Here is a 23,581-nt window from a genome sequence, read left to right as displayed (position 1 = left end):
AATCTGTTTTTTGAGTGTTTTTCAGCATGTTAGGCACCAAAACGATAAATAATAAGGAACTCACCCTATATGAGAATCCAAAACAAAATTGCTGAAAACGTGTCTTTTCAGTGTTTTACGTAGAAAAACGCTGAAACGGATGCAAACCAAGCAATATCAACAAACAGAAAAACATTACCAAAAAAGGTATATTTTGAGTGTTTTTGTGCTTGTTGCATAGAAAAAAACGGGAAAATTGATGCAAAGCACTCTACATAAGAAAACAAAAGGACTTTGCAAGAAAAGTGTATAATGAGTTTTTTATAGTTCAAACGAAATAAAAGGCAAAAAACACAAAAACTCGTGTATATGGAGAATGTTCCTAGATACCAAAATGCTGAAACTCATGAATAACACTCTAAACTGAGAAACAGAACAACCTTACTAAATGCGTGTATTTTGCCTGCTTTTCACATTCTTAGTTATCAAAACCCCAAATTACATGCGAAACCTGTATGTGAGAAAAAAAATGACATTACCAGAAAAAGTGTCATTTAAGTGTTTTTGAGCGTGATAGGCAATAAAGCACTAAAAAGCACGGCAATGAAATTACATTAGAATAACACCAATTTATACCAAAAACTTGCCTTTAAGTGTTTTTGAGCTCCTTATATAAGTAACCGCTAAAACGCATGCAAAACAAACTTTATGGAGAAACAGAATAACTTTACCAAAAACATATATTTTGAGCGTTTTTTTATCATGTTATCTATAAAAACGCTTAAATACATGCAAAGAGCATTATGTTTGGGAAACAAAAGGACATTACGAGAAACGTGTATTATGAGTGTTTTTTTTTTAAGTTCTTTAAGTACCAAAAAGCTAAAACTCACAAATAACACTCTTTATTTAGAAAAAAAAATAAATAAAAAAAATATATAAAAAATTGGATTTTTTTTTTTTTTTGTTATTCATCTTCATAGTACCGAGATGCCAAAATTCTGGGAAAATTCAGGGCAATCTTATGATAAAAGAATATTATAAAAAAAAAGTTAACCAGCTTTTTTTTTCGAACTGTTATGTACCAAACCCCAAAGCCTCCTATATGAAGAAATTTAACGACCTTACCAGAAATCTGTGTTTTGAGTGTTTTTTAGCATGTTAACCACCAAAACGATAAATAATGAGGAACTCACCTCTATATGGGGATCCAAAACAAAGTTACTGAAAACGTGTCTTCTCAGTGTTTTACGTAGAAAAACGCTAAAACGGATGCAAAGCAACCAATATAAAGAAATAGGAAAACGTTACTAAAAAGGTATATTTTGAGTGTTTTTGAGCTTATTACCTACAAAAAACGCAAAAACTGATGCAAAGCACTCTATATTGAAAAACAAAAGGACATTGCAAGAAAAGTGTATAATGAGTGTTTTATAGTTCAAAAGAACCACAAGGCAAAAAAACACAAAATCTCGTGTATATGGAGAGGTTTCCTAGATACAAAAATGCTGAAACTCATGTATAACATTCCTAATTTAGAAACAGAACAACCTTAATAAATGCGTGTATTTTGAGTGCTTTTCACATTCTTAGTTACCAAAACCCCAAATTGCATGCAAAAATAGATTTGTGGGAAAAAAAAGAGTGTTTTTTGAGCGTGATAGGCAATAAAGCACTAAAAAGGAAGGCAATCACATTACATTGGAGGAAAACGAATTTTTACCAAGAACTTGCCTTTAAGTGTTTTTTTGAGCTCCTTATATACCAAAAAACTAAAACGCATGCAAAACACTCTTTATGGTGAAACAGAATAATATTACCAAAAACATATATTTTGAGTGTTTTTGATCATGTTACCAATGAAAACGCTAAAATACATGCAAAGAACTCCATTTTTAGGAAACGAAAGGAGATTACGAGAAACGTGTATTATGAGTGTTTTTAAGTTCATTAATTACCAAAAAGCTAAAAACCACAAATAACACTCTTTATTGAGAAACAATAAATAAATAAAAAAAAATACGATATTTTTTTCTTTCTTATTCATCTTCACAGGTACCGAGATGCCAAAATTCGGGCAAAATTCAAGAAATTATGTGAAATAAGAACATTATCAAAAAAGTTAAGTTTAGTTTTTTTTTTTCGGACTATTATGTACCAAACCCCTAAAGTGCATGCAAAGCCACCTATATGGGGAAATTAAACGTCTTTGCCAGAAAACGGTCTTATGAGAGTTTTTCAGCATCTTAGGAACCAACACGATAAATAACATAGAAGTCAATCTATATGGGAATCCAAAACAATATTACTAAAAACGTGTTTTTTCGGTGTTTTACGTAGAAAAATGCTAAAACGGATGGAAACCCACCAATATGAAGGAATAGAATAACATTACCAAAAAGGTATATTTTGAGTGTTTTTGAAATTGTTACCTACAAAAAACGCGAAAATAGATGGAAAGCAAAAGGACATTACGAGAAACGTGTATAATTAGTGTTTTATAGTTTCACAAGAACTACAAGGCAAAAAACGCAAAAACTCGTGTATATAGAGAAGTTTCTTACATTTCAAAATGCTGAAACTCTGGAACAACACTTTTAATTAAGAAACAGAACAATCTTACTAAATGCGTGTATTTTGAGTGCTTTTCACATCTTTAGTTACCAAAACCCCAAATTGCATGCGAAACCAGCTTTATGTGGAAAAAAAATGACAGTACCAGAAAAATGTCTTTTGAGTGTTTTTGAGCGTGTTAGGCTCTAAAAAGCAGAGGAATCACATTACATTTAAATAAAACCAATTTTTAACAAGAACTTGCCTTTAAGTGTATTTGAGCTCCTTATATACCAAAACACTAAAATGCATGCAAAATACACTTTAGGGTGAAACAGAATAACATTACCAAAAACATGTATTTTGAGTGTTTTTGATCATGTTACCAATAAAAACGCTTAAATACATGCAAAGAACCCTATTTTTGGGAAACGAAAGGACATTACGAGAAACGTGTATTATGAGTGTTTTTAAGTTCATTAACTACGAAAAACCTAAAAGCCACAAATTACACTCTTTATTGAGAAAAAATAAATAAATAGATAAAAAAATACGATTTTTTTTTCATTCATACTTATCTTCACAGGTAAGGAGGTGCCAAAATTCGGGCAAAGTTCAGGAAATTATATAAAATAAGAGCATTATCAAAAAAGTTACATTTAGCTTTTTTTTTCGGAATGTTATGTACCAAACCCCTAAATTGCATGCAAAGCTACTTATATGGGGAAATTTAACGTCTTTGCCAGAAAACTGACTTATAAGGGTTTTTCAGCATGTTAGGAACCAACACGATAAAACACAAGGAAGTCAATCTATATGGGAATCCAAAAATAAATTACTGAAAACATGTCTTTTCGGTGTTTTACGTAGAAAACGCTAAAACAGATGCAAACCCACCAAAATGAAGAAATAGAATAACATTATCATAAAGGTATATTTTGAGTGTTTTTGATATTGTTACCTACAAAAAACGCGAAAATGGATGAAAAACACTCTATATTGGGAGGCAAAAGGCACCAAAAAGCATTTTAGGCACCAAAACGATCAATAATATGAAAGTCACTCTATATGGAAATCCAAAGCAATATTACTGGAAACGTGTCTTTTAAAAGATCTACGTACAAAAACGCTAAAACAGATGCGAACCAAGCAATATGAAGAAATAGAATAACATAACCAAAACATATATTTTGTGTGTTCTTGAGCTTGTTACATAAAAAAATGCGAAAATATATGCAAAGCACTCTATATAAGTAAAAAAAAAAAAAGGACATAACGAGAAACGTGTATAATGAGTGTTTTATAGTTTCACCAGAATCACAAGGCAAAAAACGCAAAAAACTCGACTATTTGGAGAAGTTTCTAAGATACCAAAATACTGAAACTCATGAATAACACTCTTAATCAAAAAACAGAACAACCTTACTAAATGCGTGTATTTTGAGTGTTATTTTACATTCTTAGTTACCAAAACCCCAAAATCCATGCGAAACTATTTTTATGTAGGAAAAAAATGACATTATCAGAAAAGTGTCTTTGAGTGTTTTTGAGCGTGTTAGGCAATAAAGCACTAAAAAGCAGGGCAATCACATTACATGGGAATAAAACCAACTTTTACGAAGAACTTGCCTTTTAGTGTTTTTGACACGCATTTAGTAAGGTTGCTCTGTTTCTCAATTAAGAGTGTTATTCAAGAGTTTCAGCATATACACGAGTTTTTGCGTTTTTTGCCTTGTGTTTTTTTTTAAACTATAAAACATTCATTATACACTTTTCTCGCAATGTTCCTTTGTTTCCCAATATAGAGTGCTTTGTATCAATTTTCGCGTTTTTTTTTTTTTTTTTAGGAAACAACCACAAAAACACTCAAAATATACATTTTTGGTAATGTTATTCTGCTTCTTGATATTGGTTAGTTTGTATCAGTTTTAGCGTTTTTCTACGTAAAACACTGAGAAGACACGTTTTCAGTAATTTTCTTTTGGATTCCCACATAGTTTGAGTTTCTTATTATTTATCGTTTTGGTGCCTGATATGCTGAAAAACAATGAAAAGACATATTTCTTGTTAGGTCTTTAATTTCCTCATATGGGAGGCTTTGCATGTCTTTTAAGTGTTTGTGAGCGTGTCACGCAATAAAGCCCTAAATGCAAGGGCAATCACATTACATGGGAATAAAACCAAATTTTACCAAGAACTTACCTTTAAGTGTTTTTGAGCTCCTTACGTACCAAAACGCGAAAACGCATGCAAAATACTTTTTATGGAGAAACAGAATAACATTACAAAATACATGTATTTTGAGTGTTTTTTTATCATGTTATGTATAAAAACACTTAAATACATGTAAAGAACCTTATTTTTGGGAAACGAAAGAACATTACGAGAAACGTGTATTATGAGTGATTTTTTATTTCCTTCAGTACCAAAAAGCTAAAACCCACAAATAACACTCTTTAGAAAAGTAAATAAATAAAAAAAATGGGATTTTTTTTTTTTGATTATTCATTTTCATAGGTACCGAGATGCTAAAATTCTGCCAAAATTCACGGAATTTATGTGGAAAAAAGAATATTATCATAGAAGTTAATTATAGCTTTTTTTTCGGATTGTTATGCACCAAACCATAAAATGTATGCAAAGCCACCTATATAAGGAAGTTAAAGGAATTTACCAGAAACCTGTCTTTTCAGTTTTTTTCAGCATGTTAGGCACCAAAACGATAAATAATATGGAAGTCAGTCAATATGTGAATCCAAAAGAAAATTACTGAAAACGTGTCTTTTCAGTGTTTTACGTAGAAAAACGCTAAAGCGGATACAAACCATCCTATATGAAGAATTAGAATAACATTACCAAAAAGATATATTTTGAATGTTTTTGAGCTTGTTATCTACAAAAAATGCAAAAAATCGATGTGAAGCACTCTATATTAGGAAACAAAAGGACATTACGAGAAACGTGTATAATGAGTGTTTTATAGTTTTAAAATAATCACAAGGCAATAAACGCAAAAACTCGTGTATATAGAGAAATTTTTTACATACCAAAATGAATAAATGCATGAATAACACTTTTAATCGATTAACAGAACTACCTTACCAAATTGAGTATTTTGAGTGTTTTTCACATTCTTAGTTACGAAAATACCAAATTACATCCGAAACTACCATCATTTGGGAAAAAAAAAATGACATTACCAGAAAAGTGTCTTTTGAGTGTTTTTCATTGTGATATGCAACAAAGCACTAAAAAGCAGAACGATCACATTACATGGGAATAAAACCAACTTTTACAAAGAATTTGCCTTTAAGTGTTTTTTAACCACTTATATACCAAACTGCTAAAACGCATGCAAAACAAACTTTGTGGAGAAACAGAATAACATTACCAAAAACATGTATTTTCAGTGTTTTTGATCATGTTATCTATAAAAACGCTAAAGTACATGCAAAGAACATTATGTTTGGGAAGCAAAAGGACATTACAAGAAACATGTATTATGAGTTCTTTTTTTAAGTTCCTTAAGTACCAAAAAGCTTAAATTCACAAAAAACACTCTTTATTTAGAAAATAAAAAAAAAATAAAAATAAATAAAATAAATAGGATTTTTTTTTGTATTTCATATTCATAGGTACCGAGATGCCAAAATTGTGGGAAAATTCAGGGCAATTATGTTTTTTTTTTTTTTTTTTATGTGGGAAGGATACTGGCCAAGGGCAACAAAAATCTAATAAAAAAAAATGCCCACTGAAATGCCAGTCCCTTAAAAGGGTCAAAGCAGTGGTCAAAAATTGGTGGATAAGTGTCTTGAAACCTCCCTCTTGAAGGAATTCAAGTCATAGGAAGGTGGAAATACAGAAGCAGGCAAGGAGTTCCAGAGTTTACCAGAGAAAGGGATGAATGATTGAGAATACTGGTTAACTCTTGCGTTAGAGAGGTGGACAGAATAGGAGTGAGAGAAAGAAGAAAGTCTTGTGCAGCGAGGCCGCGGAAGGAGGGGAGGCATGCAGTTAGCAAGATCAGAAGAGCAGTTAGCATGAAAATAGCGGTAGAAGACAGCTAGAGATGCAACATTGCGGCGGTGAGAGAGAGGCTGAAGACAGTCAGTTAGAGGAGAGGAGTTGATGAGACGAAAAGCTTTTGATTCCACCCTGTCTAGAACAGCAGTATGAGTGGAACCCCCCCAGACATGTGAAGCATACTCCATACATGGACGGATAAGGCCCTTGTACAGAGTTAGCAGCTGGGGGGGTGAGAAAAACTGGCGGAGACGTCTCAGAACACCTAACTTCATAGAAGCTGTTTTAGCTAGAGATGAGATGTGAAGTTTCCAGTTCAGATTATAAGTAAAGGACAGACCGAGGATGTTCAGTGTAGAAGAGGGGGACAGTTGAGTGTCATTGAAAAAGAGGGGATAGTTGTCTGGAAGATTGTGTCGAATTGATAGATGGAGGAATTGAGTTTTTGAGGCATAGAACAATACCAAGTTTGCTCTGCCCCAATCAGAAATTTTAGAAAGATCAGAAGTCAGGCGTTCTGTGGCTTCCCTGCGTGATATGTTTACCTCCTGAAGGGTTGGACGTCTATGAAAAGACGTGGAAAAGTGCAGGGTGGTACCATCAGCATAAGAGTGGATAGGACAAGAAGTTTGGTTTAGAAGATCATTAATGAATAATAAGAAGAGAGTGGGTGACAGGACAGAACCCTGAGGAACACCACTGTTAATAGATTTAGGAGAAGAACAGTGACCGTCTACCACAGCAGCAATAGAACGGTCAGAAAGGAAACTTGAGATGAAGTTACAGAGAGAAGGATAGAAACCGTAGGAGGGTAGTTTGGAAATCAAAGCTTTGTGCCAGACTCTATCAAAGGCTTTTGATATGTCCAAGGCAACAGCAAAAGTTTCACCAAAGTCTCTAAAAGAGGATGACCAAGACTCTGTAAGGAAAGCCAGAAGATCACCAGTAGAGCGGCCTTGACGGAACCCATACTGGCGATCAGATAGAAGGTTGTGAAGTGATAGATGTTTAAGAATCTTCCTGTTGAGGATTGATTCAAAAACTTTAGATAAGCAGGAAATTAAAGCAATAGGACGGTAGTTTGAGGGATTAGAGCGGTCACCCTTTTTAGGAACAGGTTGAATGTAGGCAAACTTCCAGCAAGAAGGAAAGGTAGATGTTGACAGACAGAGCTGAAAGAGTTTGACTAGGCAAGGTGCAAGCACGGAGGCACAGTTTCGGAGAACAATAGGAGGGACCCCATCAGGTCCATAAGCCTTCCGAGGGTTTAGGCCAGCGAGGGCATGGAAAACATCATTACGAAGAATTTTAATACGTGGCATGAAGTAGTCAGAGGGTGGAGGAGAGGGAGGAACAAGCCCAGAATCGTCCAAGGTAGAGTTTTTAGCAAAGGTTTGAGCAAAGAGTTCAGCTTTAGAAATAGATGTGATAGCAGTGGTGCCATCTGGTTGAAGTAGAGGAGGGAAAGAAGAAGAAGCAAAGTTATTGGAGACATTTTTGGCTAGATGCCAGAAATCACGAGGGGAGTTAGATCTTGAAAGGTTTTGACATTTTCTGTTAATGAAGGAGTTTTTGGCTAGTTGGAGAACAGACTTGGCATGGTTCCGGGCAGAAATATAAAGTGCATGAGATTCTGGTGAAGGAAGGCTTAAGTACCTTTTGTGGGCCACCTCTCTATCATGTATAGCACGAGAACAAGCTGTGTTAAACCAAGGTTTAGAAGGTTTAGGACGAGAAAAAGAGTGAGGAATGTATGCCTCCATGCCAGACACTATCACCTCTGTTATACGCTCAGCACACAAAGACGGGTCTCTGACACGGAAGAAGTAGTCATTCCAAGGAAAATCAGCAAAATACCGCCTCAGGTCCCCCCAACTAGCAGAGGCAAAACGCCAGAGGCACCTTCGCTTAGGGGGATCCTGAGGAGGGAATGGAGTGATAGGACAAGATAAAGATATGAGATTGTGATCGGAGGAGCCCAACGGAGAAGAAAGGGTGACAGCATAAGCAGAAGGATTAGAGGTCAGGAAAAGGTCAAGAATGTTGGGCGTATCTCCAAGACGGTCAGGAATACGAGTAGGGTGTTGCACCAATTGCTCTAGGTCATAGAGGATAGCAAAGTTGTAGGCTAGTTCACCAGGATGGTCAGTGAAGGGAGAGGAAAGCCAAAGCTGGTGGTGAACATTGAAGTCTCCAAGAATGGAGATCTCTGCAAAAGGGAAGAGGGTCAGAATGTGCTCCACTTTGGAAGTTAAGTAGTCAAAGAATTTCTTATAGTCAGAGGAGTTAGGAGAGAGGTATACAGCACAGATAAATTTAGTATGAGAATGACTCTGTAGTCGTAGCCAGATGGTGGCAAACTCGGAAGATTCAAGAGCGTGGGCACGAGAGCAGGTTAAGTCATTGCGCACATAAACGCAGCATCCAGCTTTGGATCGAAAATGAGGATAGAGAAAGTAGGAGGGAACAGAAAAGGGGCTACTGTCAGTTGCCTCAGACACCTGAGTTTCAGTGAGGAAAAGAAGATGAGGTTTAGAAGAGGAGAGGTGGTGTTCTACAGATTGAAAATTAGATCTTAGACCGCGAATGTTGCAGAAGTTAATGAAGAAAAAGTTGAGGGGGGTGTCAAGACACTTAGGGTCGTCGACGGAAAGGCAGTCCGACCTGGGGACATTTATGGTCCCCTCCCCAGATGGGGACTCCGAGGCTGGTGTAGGAGTCGCCATGATTTTAAAATTTTTGGAGTGAAGGGTGTGTGTGTTATTAGGTGCTTGTAGTTTTGTGTGGAGGAAGAGAGTTGTCTTTAGAGGGCAGGCTGTGACTACCCCCTTGTGTTGTGAGACACAAAGGGAAACGTTCAGTGAGGTCACAGCTGGGTTTAATGATAAGTTCACAGCACCCCCTGAACAGTGCTTTAGACCTCACTGGGAGTAATTATCGTTTCGGCAGGTGTCTACTGCCGAAATCTACTGTCTACTACTACTACGGTTAGTTATATAAGGAGCTCAAAAACACTTAAAGGCAAGTTTTTGGTATAAATTGGTGTTATTCTAATGTAATTTCATTGCCGTGCTTTTTAGTGCTTTATTGCCTATCACGCTCAAAAACACTTAAATGACACTTTTTCTGGTAATGTCATTTTTTTTCTCACATACAGGTTTCGCATGTAATTTGGGGTTTTGATAACTAAGAATGTGAAAAGCAGGCAAAATACACGCATTTAGTAAGGTTGTTCTGTTTCTCAGTTTAGAGTGTTATTCATGAGTTTCAGCATTTTGGTATCTAGGAACATTCTCCATATACACGAGTTTTTGTGTTTTTTGCCTTTTGGTTCGTTTGAACTATAAAAAACTCATTATACACTTTTCTTGCAAAGTCCTTTTGTTTTCTTATGTAGAGTGCTTTGCATCAATTTTCCCGTTTTTTTCTATGCAACAAGCACAAAAACACTCAAAATATACCTTTTTTGGTAATGTTTTTCTGTTTGTTGATATTGCTTGGTTTGCATCCGTTTCAGCGTTTTTCTACGTAAAACACTGAAAAGACACGTTTTCAGCAATTTTGTTTTGGATTCTCATATAGGGTGAGTTCCTTATTATTTATCGTTTTGGTGCCTAACATGCTGAAAAAACACTCAAAAAACAGATTTCTGGTAAGGTCATTTAATTTCCTCATATAGGAGTCTGGATGCACTTTAGGGTTTGGTATATAACAATCCAAAAAAAAAAAAGCTAAAATTAACTTTTTTTGATAATTTTCTTTTATCATATAATAGCCCTGAATTTTCCCAGAATTTTGGAATCTAGGTACCTATGAAGATGAAAAACAAAACAAAAAATCCTATTTTTTTATTTTCTTAATTTTTTCTAAATAAAGAGTGTTATTTGTGGGTTTTATCTTTTTGGTACTTAAGGAACTTAAAGACACTTATAATACACATTTCTCGTAATGTACTTTCGTTTCGCAAACATAAGGTTCTTTATATGTATTTAAGCGTTTTTATAGATAACATGATCAAAACCCAAAAAATATATGTTTTTGGTAATTTTATTGTTTCTTCATAAAAGGTGTTTTGCATGCGTTTTAGCGTTTTGGTATGTAATGAGCTCAAAAACACTTAAAGGCAAGTTCTTGGTAAAAGTTGTTTTTATTCCCATTTAATGTTATTACCCTGCTTTTTAGTGCTTTATTGCCTAACACGCTCAAAACACTTAAAAGACACTTTTCTGGTAATATCATTTATTTCCAACATAAAGCTAGTTTTGCATGGAATTTGGGAATTTGATAACTAAGAATGTGAAAAAAACTCAAAACACAGGCATTAATAAGGTTTTTCTATTTCTTAATTAAAAGTGTTATTCATGAGTTTCAACATTTTGATAGGTAAAAAGCTTTTTTAATACACACATTTGGTAAGGTATTTCTGTTTCAAAATTAAAAGTGTTATTCATGAGTTTCAGCTTTTTGGTATGAAAGAAACTTTATGTACACGAGTTTTTTAGTTTTTTACCTTGTGGTTCTTGTCAAAATATAAAACACTCATACACGTTTCTCGTAATGTCCTTTTCTTTGCCAATATAAAGTGCTTTCTATCCATTTTTTTATTTTTTTTATAGGTAACAAGTTCAAAAACACATCAAAATATATCTTTTTGGAAATGTTATTCTATTTCTTCTTATTGGTTGGTTTACATCTGTTTTAGCGTTTTTTTTAAGTAAATTACTGAAAAGACACGTTTTCAGTAATATTGTTGAAATTGCTGAAAAACACTCAAAATACAGGTTTCTGGTAAAGTCGTGTAATTTCCCCATATAGGTAGATTTGCATGCACTTCATGGTTTGTACATAACTCCGGAAAAAGGTTAAAATTATTTTTTTTTATAAAGATATTTTTTACAAAATTTCCATGAATTTGCATCTCATGGCATCTCGGTACCATCATCATGGTGCATCATGGCATCTCGGTACCTATGAAGATGAATAACAAAAAAAAAAAGTTTTTTTTTTCTCTCTATAAAGAGTGTTATTTGTGGGTTTTAGCTTTTTGGTACTTAAGGAACTTAAAAACACTCATAATACACGATTTTCGTAATGTCCTTTTGTTATACAAACATAGGGTCCTTTACATGTATTTAAGCATTTCTATAGGTTACATGATAAAAAAAAACTCAAAATACATGTTTTTGGTAATGTTATTCTGTTTCTCCATAAAGGTTGTTTTGCATGCGTTTTAGCGATTTGGTATGTAAGGAGTTAAAAAACACTTAAAGGCAAGTTCTTCGTAAAAGTTGGTTTTATTCCCATGTAATGTGATTGTTCTGCTTTTTAGTGCTATGTTGCATATCACGCTCAAAAAACACTAAAAAGACACTTTTTTGGTAATGTCATATTTTTTTCCACATAAAGGTAGTTTCGCATGTAATATGGGATTTTCGTAACTAAGAATGTGAAAAACACTCAAAATACACACATTTGGTAAGGTAGTTCTGTTTCTCAATTAAAAGTGTTATTCATGCATTTCAGCATTTTGGTATGTAAGAAATTTCTCTATATACACGAATTTTTGCGTTTTTTGCCTTGTGGTTCGTGTGAAACTATAAAACACTCATTATACATATTTTTCGTAATATTCTTTTGTTTCCCAATAAAGAGTGCTTTCCATTCATTTTCGCATTTTTTGTAGGTAACAAGCTGAAAAATATATCTTTTTGGTAATGTTATTGTATTTCTTCATATTGGTTGGCTTGCATCCGTTTTAGCGTTTTTCTTTGTAAATCACTGAAAAGACACGTTTTCAGTAATATTGTTGAAATTGATGGAAAAAACACTCAAAAGACAGATTTCTGGTAAAGTCGTGTAATTTCCCCATATAGGTGGCTTTGGATGCACTTCTGGGTTTGGTACATAATTCCGGAAAAAAGCTAAAAATTTTTTTTATAATGTGATTTTTACATAATTTTCCTGAATTTTGCCTGAATTTTGGCATCTTCATACCTATTTAGATGAATAACAAAAAAAAATCTATTTCTTTAGTTATTTATTTTTTCTCTATTTGTGGGTTTTAGTTTTTTGGTAATGAAGGAACTTAAAAACAATCATAATACACGATTTTCGTAATGTCCTTTCGTTTCACAGACATAGGGTTCTTTGCATGTAATTAAGCGTTTTTATAGGTAACATGATCAAAAACACTCAAAATAATGTAACAAAATAATGAATAAATGTAATTTGGGATTTTCGCAACTAAGAATGTGAAAAACACTCAAAATACACACATTTGGTAAGGTAGTTCTGTTTCTCAATTAAAAGTGTAATTCATGAGTTTTAGCATTTTGGTATGTAAGAAACTTCTCTATATACACGAGTTTTTGCGTTTTTTGTCTTGTGGTTCTTGTGAAACTATAAAACAATCATTATACACGTTTCTCTAAATGTCCTTTTTTCTTCCCAATATAGAGTGCTTTTACTTCCATTTTCGCGTTTTTTTTTTTTGTAGGTAAAAAGCCCCAAAACACGTTTTGGTAATGTTATTCTATTTCTTCATATTCGTTGCTTTGCATCCGTTTTAGCGTTTTCTCTACGTAAAACGCTGAAAAGACACGTTTTCAGTAATTTTGTTTTGGATTCACATATTGACTGCCTTCCATATTATTTATCGGTTTGGTGCTTAACATACTGAAAAACACTGAAAAGACAGGTTTCTGGTAAAGTCGTTTAATTTCCTCATATAGGTGGCTTTGCATGCACTTTAAGGTTTGGTAAATAACAATCCGAAAAAAAGCTATAATTAACTTTTTTGATAATGTTCTTTTTTCCACATAAATTCCCTCAATTTTGGCAGAATTTTTTATTTTTTTTAATTCTTTTTTTTCTCTTTAAGGAGTGTTATTTGTGGGTTTTAACGTTTTGGTACTTAAGGAACTTCAAAACAGTCATAATACACGTTTTTCGTAATGTCCTTTCGTTTCCCAAAGATAGGGTTCTTTGCATGTATTTAAGCGTTTTTATAGGTAACATGATCAAAAACACTTAAAACACATGCTTTTTGTAATGTTTTTTCTGCTTCTCCATAAAGGAGTGTTTTGCATGCTTTTTAGCGTTTTGGTATGTATGGTATGGTATGGTATGGTTTTGGTATGCTCAAAAACACATAATGGCAAGTTCTTCGTCAAAGTTTGTTTTATTCCCATGTAATGTGATTGCCCTGCTTTGTAGTGCTTTATTGCCAAACACGCTCAAAACACTCAAAAGACACTTCTGGTAATGTCATTTTTTTCTCACATAAAGCTAGTTTCGCATGTTTTTTGGGATTTTGCTAACTAACAATGTGAAAAACAATGAAAATACACGCTTTTGGTAAGATTGTTCTGTTTCTCAATTAAGATTGTTATTCATGAGTTTCAGCATTTTGGTATCTAAGAAACTTCTTTATATACACAAGTTTTTGCGCTTTTTGCCTTGTGGTTCTTGTGAACCACAAGTTCTTTTGCTCGAAAATAATAAGACACTCATTATACACGTTTCTCGTAATGTCCTTTTTGTTTCCCATTAGGGAGTGCTTTGCATCCATTTTCACCTTTTTTGTAGGTAACCAGCTCAAAAATACTGAAAATATAGTTTTTTTTGTAATGTTATTCTATTTTTTTTTCATATTGGTTGGTTTGCATCCGTTTTAGCGTTTTTCTACGTAAAACACCGAAAAGACACGTTTTCAGTAATTTTGTTTTGAATTCCCATATAGAGTGACTTCCATATTATTTATCGTTTTGGTGCCTAACAAGCTGAAAAACACTCATCAGATAGTTTTCTGGCAAAGACGTTTGATTTCCCCATATAGGTGGCTTTGCATGCACTTTATGGTTTGCTACATAACAGTCGAGAAAAAAAAAGCTAAAATTAACTTTTTTGATAATGTTCTTATTTCAGAAAATTTCATGAATTTTGCTTGAATTTTGGCACCTCGGTACCTGTGAAGATGAATAAGAAAGAAAAAAAATCGTATTTTTTTATTTATTGATTGATTTTTTCTCAATAGAGAGTTATTTGTGGCTTTTAGCTTTTTGGTACTTAATGAATTTAAAAATACTCATAATACACGTTTCTCGTAATGTCCTTTCGTTTCCCACAAATAGGGTTCTTAGCATGTATTTAAGCGTTTTTATTGGTAACATGATCAAAAACACTTAAAATACATGTTTTTGGTAATGTTATTGTGTTTCTCCATAAAGTGTGTTTTGCATGCGTTTTAGCGTTTTGGTATATAAGGAGCTCAAAAACACTTAAGGGGGGGACCACACAGATGACTCCAATTTTTCCAAGGTTGTACTTAGAGCTAAAGTCTTATAACCATTGTGTTTCTCATGAGCATTTACATATTCTGACCAAGTTTCATAAGTATTGGGTCATAGATAGTATATATTTTATTTGTTTTATATGCGGTCATATAAAATTCAATTTAAAATCGTAGATTTTTTTTTTTTATGAGATATCTATTTCAGCGTATTCTGAAGACATTCAGCAATGAAACTATGTTCTGGAATTTCTCCTATCACTCCGAAATATGTTGAAAATGCCACTTGGAAAAAAAGTATAAAATTTCATCCTCATTCGTGATTTTTTCAGAAGCAGCAGATTTATTTATTGTCCAAAATCGCTACATACTTTTATACATATATATGCATGTAAAACATGTGTGAAGTGTTAGTTCTGTATTGCAGAAATTACAGGAGATATTGGCCAAGAAAGTGGGAAAAACGTGTTTTCAGAAAATCACAAATAAAAATTTTTTTGAGTTACACGGCTTGAATGGCAAATTACTTTAGTGTCCCATTTTCTAGTACTCTTTCTTGAGTATGTAGATGATAGAAAACGTGAATTGCTAATGGTGGTCTATAGAAATAAAATTATACACTATATGAATTATAAAAAAAAATAAATAAATAAAATACGTGCTTACACACACACACACAAACACACACACACACACACACACACACACACACACACACACACTGAGTAGGCCTATGTTGTGTGTGTGTGCGCTGAGGGAAAGAAAGGTAATATTTCCCCGAGACCACGTGCTCGCCACGCGGATGGGTATACTAGCTGTCAGGCTAGCGCGTTGTAAACCTGTCAGTTTCCTGCCAAGAACCTGTACGTGACCTGTAGGTACTACGACGCCTCGGCCACATGTGTTCAGACTCTATCGAGACATCCCTCTGGTAGGATGTGTTTCTGCTAATAATTCATATGGAGTATAAGTTTGCAAATATTGGATAAAAATTATAGCGCTCTATTTTACAATTTTTCAGTTCAGCATGGATCAAGAAAGACTCAAACAGATGATACAAACGATGAAGGCAATGAATAAAAGGAGGAGGCGATTAGGCCTCCAAGGCTATTTTATAATAAAGACCGATAGATATGTGATGGTGGACGGTCCACCATCACCACCACCACCATCACCAAATGAGCTCCGGGAGAACTCCCCTGAGTTATAAAAAAAATAAATAAATAAATAAAAAAAAATAAAAAAAAATTGTACACACACACACACACACACACACACACACACACACACACACACACACACACACAGAGAGAGAGAGAGAGAGAGAGAGAGAGAGAGAGAGAGAGAGAGAGAGAGAGAGAGAGAGAGAGAGAGACTGGGGTGTGACTTTATCGCAGAAACATGATAAGACACAGCTAGGGTAGGTCAAATCTTGCCCATGGTCAGACGCTGAGAGAGACAGAGAGAGAGAGAGAGAGAGAGAGAGAGAGAGAGAGAGAGAGAGAGAGAGAGAGAGAGAGAGGGAGGGAGCGAAGGAGTCGCGTGACTTTATCGCAGAAACATGATAAGGCACAGAAAGCAGGTCAAATCCTGCCGCTTAGTCAGACGCAGAGAACCAGTTATTGAGAGAGGACTCTCTCTCTCTCTCTCTCTCTCTCTCTCTCTCTCTCTCTCTCTCTGTGTGTGTGTGTGTGTGTGTGTGTGTGTGTGTGTCAGATCGTAATGCGGCTGGAATGGGCGCGGAAGGCGTAGCTTCTGGGGGGCAGGGAATGGGTTATATGGCTCATATATGTGTTTCACACTTACCAAGTTGTAGTTCTAGGGCAAAGGAACAATTTTAGCACAAAAATGAAAAATGTCAATCTGGAGTGATTTTCGTCAATTATCTGTGTGGTCCCCTCTTAAGTACCAAAAAGTTTAAACCCACAAATAACACTCTTTATAGAGAGATTTTTTTTTTTTGTTATTCATCTTCATAGTTACCGAGATGCCAAAATTCTGGCAAAATTCATGGAAATTTTGTAAAAAAAAAAAAAATTTTTAGCTTTTTTCCGGAGTTATGTACAGACCCTGAACTGTATGCAAATCCACCTATATGGGGAAATTACACGACTTTACCAGAAATCTGTCTTTTGAGTGTTTTTCAGCAATATCAACAATATTACTGAAAACGTGTCTTTTCAGTCATTTACGTAAAAAAACGCTAAAACGGATGTAAACCAACCAATATGAAGAAATAGAATAACATTACCAAAAAGATATATTTTGATGTGTTTTTGAGCTTGTTTCCTACAAAAAATGAAAAAATGGATGGAAAGCACTTTATATTGGCAAATAAAAGGACATTACGAGAAACGTGTATGAGTGTTTTATAGTTTGACAAGAACCAGAAGGAAAAAAAACTCAAAAACTCGTGTAAAACAAAGTTTCTTACATACCAAAAAGCTGAAACTCATGAATAACACTTTTAATTTTGAAACAGAAATACCTTACCAAATGTGTGTATTAGAAAAGTTTCTTACATACCAAAATACTGGAACTCATGAATAATATTTTTAATTAAGAAATAGAACAACCTTACACTATGCCTGTTTTTTGAGTTTTTTTTCACATTCTTAGTTACCAAAACCCCAAATTTCATGCAAAACTAGCTTTATATAAGAAAAAAAATGATATTACAAGAAAAGTGTTTTTTCAGTGTTTTTGAGCGTGTTAGGTAATAAAGCACTAAAAAGCAGGGTAATAACATTACATGGGAATAAAAACAATTTTTACCAAGAACTTGCCTTTAAGTGTTTTTGAGCTCATTACATACCAAAACGCTAAAACGCATGCAAAACACCTTTTATGGAGAAACAGAATACAATTACCAAAAACATATATTTTGAGGGTTTAGATCATGTTATATATAAAAATGCTTAAATACATACAAAGAACCTTATGTTTGCGAAACGAAATGACATTACGAGAAATGTGTATTAAAAGTGTTTTTAAGTTCCTTCAGTACCAAAAAGTTAAAACCCACAAATAACACTCTTTATTTAAAAAAAAAAAGTAACAAAAAAAATAGGATTTTTTTTTTGTTATTCATCTTCATAGGTACTGAGATTCCAAAATTCTGGGAAATTTCAGGGCTATAATATGATAAAAGAAAATTAACAAAAAAGTTAATTTTAGCTTTTTTTTCGGACTGTTTTATACCAAACCCTAAAGTGCATCCAAGGACTCCTCTATGAGGAAAATAAACGATCTTAACAGAAATCTGTTTTTTGAGTGTTTTTTAGTATGTTAGGCACCAAAACGATAAATAATAAGGAACTCACTCTATATGAGAATCCAAAACAAAATGGCAGAAAACATGTCTTTTCAGTGTTTTACGTAGAAAAACGCTGAAACGGATGCAAACCAACCAATATCAAGAAATAGAAAAACATTACCAAAAAGGTATATTTTGAGTGTTTTTGAGCATGTTACCTACAAAAAACCCGAAAATTGATGCAAAGCACTCTATATAAGAAAAGAAAAGGACTTTGCAGAAAAAGTGTATAATGAGTTTTTTATAGTTCAAACGAACCAAAAGGCTAAAAACACAAAAACTCGTGTATGTGGAGAATGTTCCTAGATACCAAAATGCTGAAACTCATGAATAACACTCTTAATTAAGAAACAGAACAACCTTACTAAATGCGTGTATTTTGCGAGCTTTTCACATTCTTAGTTATCAAAACCCCAAATTGCATGCAAAACAACCTTTATGTGAGGAAAAAAATGACATTACCAGAAAAGTGTCTTTTAAGTGTTTTTGAGCGTGATAGGCAATAAAGCACTATAAAGCACGGCAATCATTGGAATAACACCAATTTATACCAAAAAACTTGCCTTTAAGTGTTTTTGATCTCTTTATACGGTATAACAAACCGCTAAAACGCATGGAAAACAAACTTTATGGAGAAACAGAATAACATTACCAAAAACATATATTTTGAGCGTTTTTTGATCATGTTATCTATAAAAACGTTTAAATACATGCAAAGAACATTATGTTTGGGAAACAAAAGGACTTTACGAGAAACGTGTATTATGACTGTTTTTTTAAGTTCCTTCAGTACCAAAAAGCTAAAAAACACAAATAACTTTCTTTATTTAGAAAACAAAAAAAAATTAAAAAATATATAAAAAATAGGAATTTTTTTTTTGTTATTCATCTTCATAGTACCGAAATGCCGAAATTCTGGGACAATTCAGGGCAATCGTATGATAAAAGAATATTATCAAAAAAGTTAATTTCAGCTTTTTTTTTCAAACTGTTATGTACCAAACCCTAAAGTGCATGCAAAGCCTCCTATATGAAGAAATTTAACGACCTTAGAAGAAATCTGTGTTTTGAGTGTTTTTTTAGCATGTTAAGCACCAAAACGATAAATAACAAGGAACTCACCTCTATATGGGAATCCATATATATATGGGAATCCAAAGTTACTGAAAACGTGTCTTCTCAGTGTTTTACGTAGAAAAACGCTAAAACGGATGGAATGCAACCAATATCAAGGAATAGAAAAACGTTACTAGAAAGGTATATTTTGAGTGTTTTTGAGCTTGTTACCTATAAAAAAAAAAACTCGAAAATTGATGCAAAGCACTCTATATTGGGAAACAAAAGGACATTGCAGGAAAAGTGAATAATGATTGTTTTATAGTTCAAAAGAACCACAAGGCAAAAAACGCAAAATCTCGTGTATATGGAGAGGTTTCCTAGATACAAAAATGCTAAAACTCATGTATAACACTTTTAATTGAGAAACAGATCAACCTTAATAAATGCGTGTATTTTGAGTGCTTTTCACATTCTAAGTTACCAAAACCCCAAATTCAATGCGAAAATAGATTTGTGGGAAAAAAAATGACTTTACCAGAAAAGTGTCTTTTGAATATTTTGACCGTGATAGGCAATTAAGCACTAAAAAGGAGAGCAATCACATTACATTGGAGGAAAACAAATTTTTACCAAGAACTTGCCTTTAAGTGTTTTGAGCTCCTTATATACCAAAACACTAAAAGGCATGCAAAACACTCTTTATGGTGAAAAAGAATATTACCAAAAACATGTATTTTGAGTGTTTTTGATCATGTTACCAATGAAAACGCTTAAATACATGCAAAAAACACTATTTTTGGGAAACGAAAGGAGATTACGAGAAATGTGTATTATGAGTGTTTTTAAGTTTATTAATTGCCACAAAACTAAAATCCACAAATAACACTCTTTATTGAGAAACAATAAATAACTAAAATATAAAAAAAAAAATTCTTTCTTATTCATCTTCACAGGTACCAAGATGCAAAAATTCGGGCAAAATTCAGGAAATTATGTGAAATAAGAACATTATAAAAAGTTAAATTTAGTTTTTTTTTTTCTGTTATGTACCAAACCCCTAAAGTGCATGCAAAGCCACCTATATGGGGAAATTAAACTTCTTTGCCGGAAAACAATCTCATGAGTGTTTTTGAGCATCTTAGGAACCAATACGATAAATAACATGGAAGTCAATCTATATGGGAATCCGAAACAAAATTACTGAAAACGTGTCTTTTCGGTGTTTTACGTAGAAAACGCTAAAAAGAATGCAAACCAACCAAAATGAAGAAATAGAATACCATTACCAAAAAGGTATATTTTGAGTGTTTTTGAAATTGTTACCTGGAAATCCAAAACAAAATTACTGGAAACATATCTTTTAAAAAATTTACGTAAAAGACGCTAAAACGCATGCAAACTAACCAATATGAAGATATAGAATAACATTACCAAAAAACTATATTTTGTGTGTTCTTGAGCTTGGTATATAAAAAAAACGCGAAAATGGATGCAAAGCACTCTATATAAGGAAAAGAAAGGACATAACGTGTATAATGAGTGTTTTATAGTCTCACTAGAATTACAAGGCAAAAAAAACGCAAAAACTCGACTGTATGGAGAAGTTTCTAGGATACCAAAATACTGAAACTCATGAATAACACTCTTAATCAAGAAACAGAACAACCTTAATAAATGCGTGAATTTTGAGTGTTTTTTTACATTGTTAGTTATTAAAACCACAAATTCCATGCGAAACAAGCTTTATGTGGGAAAAAAATGACATTACCAGAAAAGTGTCTTTGAATGTTGAGCGTGTTAGGCAATAAAGCACTAAAAAGCAGGACAATCACAATACATGGTAATAAAACCAACTTTTACGAAGAACTTGCCTTTTAGTGTTTTTGACACTGTTTCTCAATTAAGAGTGTTATTCATGAGTTTCAGCATATACACGAATTTTTGCGTTTTTTACCTTGTTTTTTTTTAACTATAAAACATTCATTATACACTTTTCTTGCAATGTCCCTTTGTTTCCCAATATAGAGTGCTTTGTATCAATTTCTTGAGCTTTTTTTTTTGTAGGTAACAAGCTCAAAAACACTCAAAATATACATTTTTGGTAATGTTTTTCTGCTTCTTGATATTGGTTGGTTTGCATCAGTTTTAGCGTTTTTCTACGTAAAACACTGAGAAGACATAATTTCAGTAGTTTTCTTTTGGATTCCCACATAGAGTGAGTTCCTTATTATTTATCGTTTTGGTGCCTAATATGCAGAAAAAACACTCAAAAGACAGATTTCTGGTAAGGTCTTTAATTTCCTGATATGGGACACTTTGCATGTCTTTTCAGTGATTTTGAGCGTGTAACGCAATAAAGCACTAAAAGTCAGGGCAATCTCATTACATGGGAATAAAACCAAATTTTACCAAGAACTTGCCTTTAAGTGTTTTTGAGCTCCTTACGTACCAAAACGCTAAAAACGCATGCAAAATACATTTTATGGAGAAACAGAATTACATTACCAAATACATGTATTTTGAGTTATTTTTAAAATGTTATCTATAAAAACGCTTAAATACATGCAAAGAAACGAGAAACGTGTATTATGGGTGATTTTTAAGTTCCTTCAGTACCAAAAATATAAAACCCACAAATAACACTCTTTAGAAAAAAAAAATATAATGAATAAAAAAAAAATAAAATGGGATTTTTTTTTTGTTATTCATCTTCATAGGTACCGAGATGCCAAAATTCTGCCAAAATTAAGGGAATTATGTGGAAAAAAGAACATTATCATATAAGTTAATTATAGCTTTTTTTTTTCGGATTGTTATGTACCAAACCCTAAACAGCATGCAAAGAAACCTATATAGGGAAGTTAAACGACTTTACCAGAAACCTGTCTTTTCATTGTTTTCAGCATGTTAGGCACCAAAACGATAAATCATTTGGAAGTCAGTTAATATATGAATCCAAAAGAAAATTACTGAAAACGTGTCTTTTCAGTGTTTTACGTAGAAAAACGCTAAAGCAGATACAAACCATCCTATATGAAGAAATAGAATAACATTACCAAAAGATATATTTTGAGTGTTTTTGAGCTTGTTACCCACAAAAAATGCAAAAATGGATGTAAAGCACTCTATATTAGGAAACAAAAGGACATTACGAGAAACGTGTATAATGAGTGTTTTATAGTTTTAAAAGAACCACAAGGCAATAAACGCAAAAACTCGTGTATATAGGGAAATTTCTTTCATACCAAAATTAATAAATGCATGAATAACACTTTAAATAGATAAACAGAACTACCTTACCAAATTGTGTATTTTCAGTGTTTTTCCCATCGTTAGTTACGAAAATGCCAAATTACATGCGAAACTAGCTTCATGTGGGAAAAAAAATGATATTACCAGAAAAGTGTCTTTTGAGTGTTTTTCAGCGTGATATGGAACAAAGCACTAAAAATAAGAACGATTATATTACTTGGGAATAAAACCAACTTTTACGAAGAATCTTTTAACCCTCTATATACCAAACCGCTAAAAGACATGTAAAACAAACTTTATGGAGAAACAGAATAACATATACCAAAAACATGTATTTTTAGTGTTTTTGATGATGTTATCTTTAAAAACGCTTAAGTACATGCAAAGAACATTATGTTTGGGAAACAAAAGGACATTACAAGAAGCGTGTATTATGAGTGTTTTTTTTTAAGTTCCTAAGTACCAAAAAGCTAAAACACACAAATAACACTGTTTATTAAAAAAAATAAATAAATAAATAAAAATAAATAAATAAATAAAATATTTTTTTTTTTTTTTTGTCATTCATCTTCAAAGGCGCCAAATGCCAAAATTCCAGAAATGGAATGCCAGAGATGCCAAAATTCTGGGAAAATTCAGGGCAATTATGTGATAAAAGAATATTATCAAAAAAGTTAATTTCAGCTTTTTTTTTTGGACTGTTATATACCAAACCCTAAAGTGCATGCAAAATTAAACGACCTTACCAGAAATCTGTGTTTTTAGTGTTTTTTAGCATGTTAGGCACAAAAACGATAAATAATAAGGAACTCACTCTATATGGGAATCCAAAACAAAGTTACTGAAAACGTGTCTTCTCAGTGTTTTACGTAGAAACACGTTAAAACGGATGGAAACCAACCAATATCAAGAAATAGAAAAACATAACCAAAAAGGTATATTTTGAGTGTTTTTGAGCTTTTTACCTACAAAAAACGCAAAAATTGATGCAAAACACTCTATATTGTGAAAGAAAAGGACATTGCAAGAATAAGTGTTTTATAGTTCAAAAAAACCACAAGGCAAAAAACGCAAAAACTCGTGTATATGGAGAAGCTTTCTAAATACTA

The sequence above is a fragment of the Scylla paramamosain genome, chromosome 15 (assembly GCF_035594125.1).
Source record: "Scylla paramamosain isolate STU-SP2022 chromosome 15, ASM3559412v1, whole genome shotgun sequence".
NCBI lineage: Eukaryota > Metazoa > Arthropoda > Malacostraca > Decapoda > Portunidae > Scylla > Scylla paramamosain.
Note: the sequence above shows the minus strand (reverse complement) of the source record.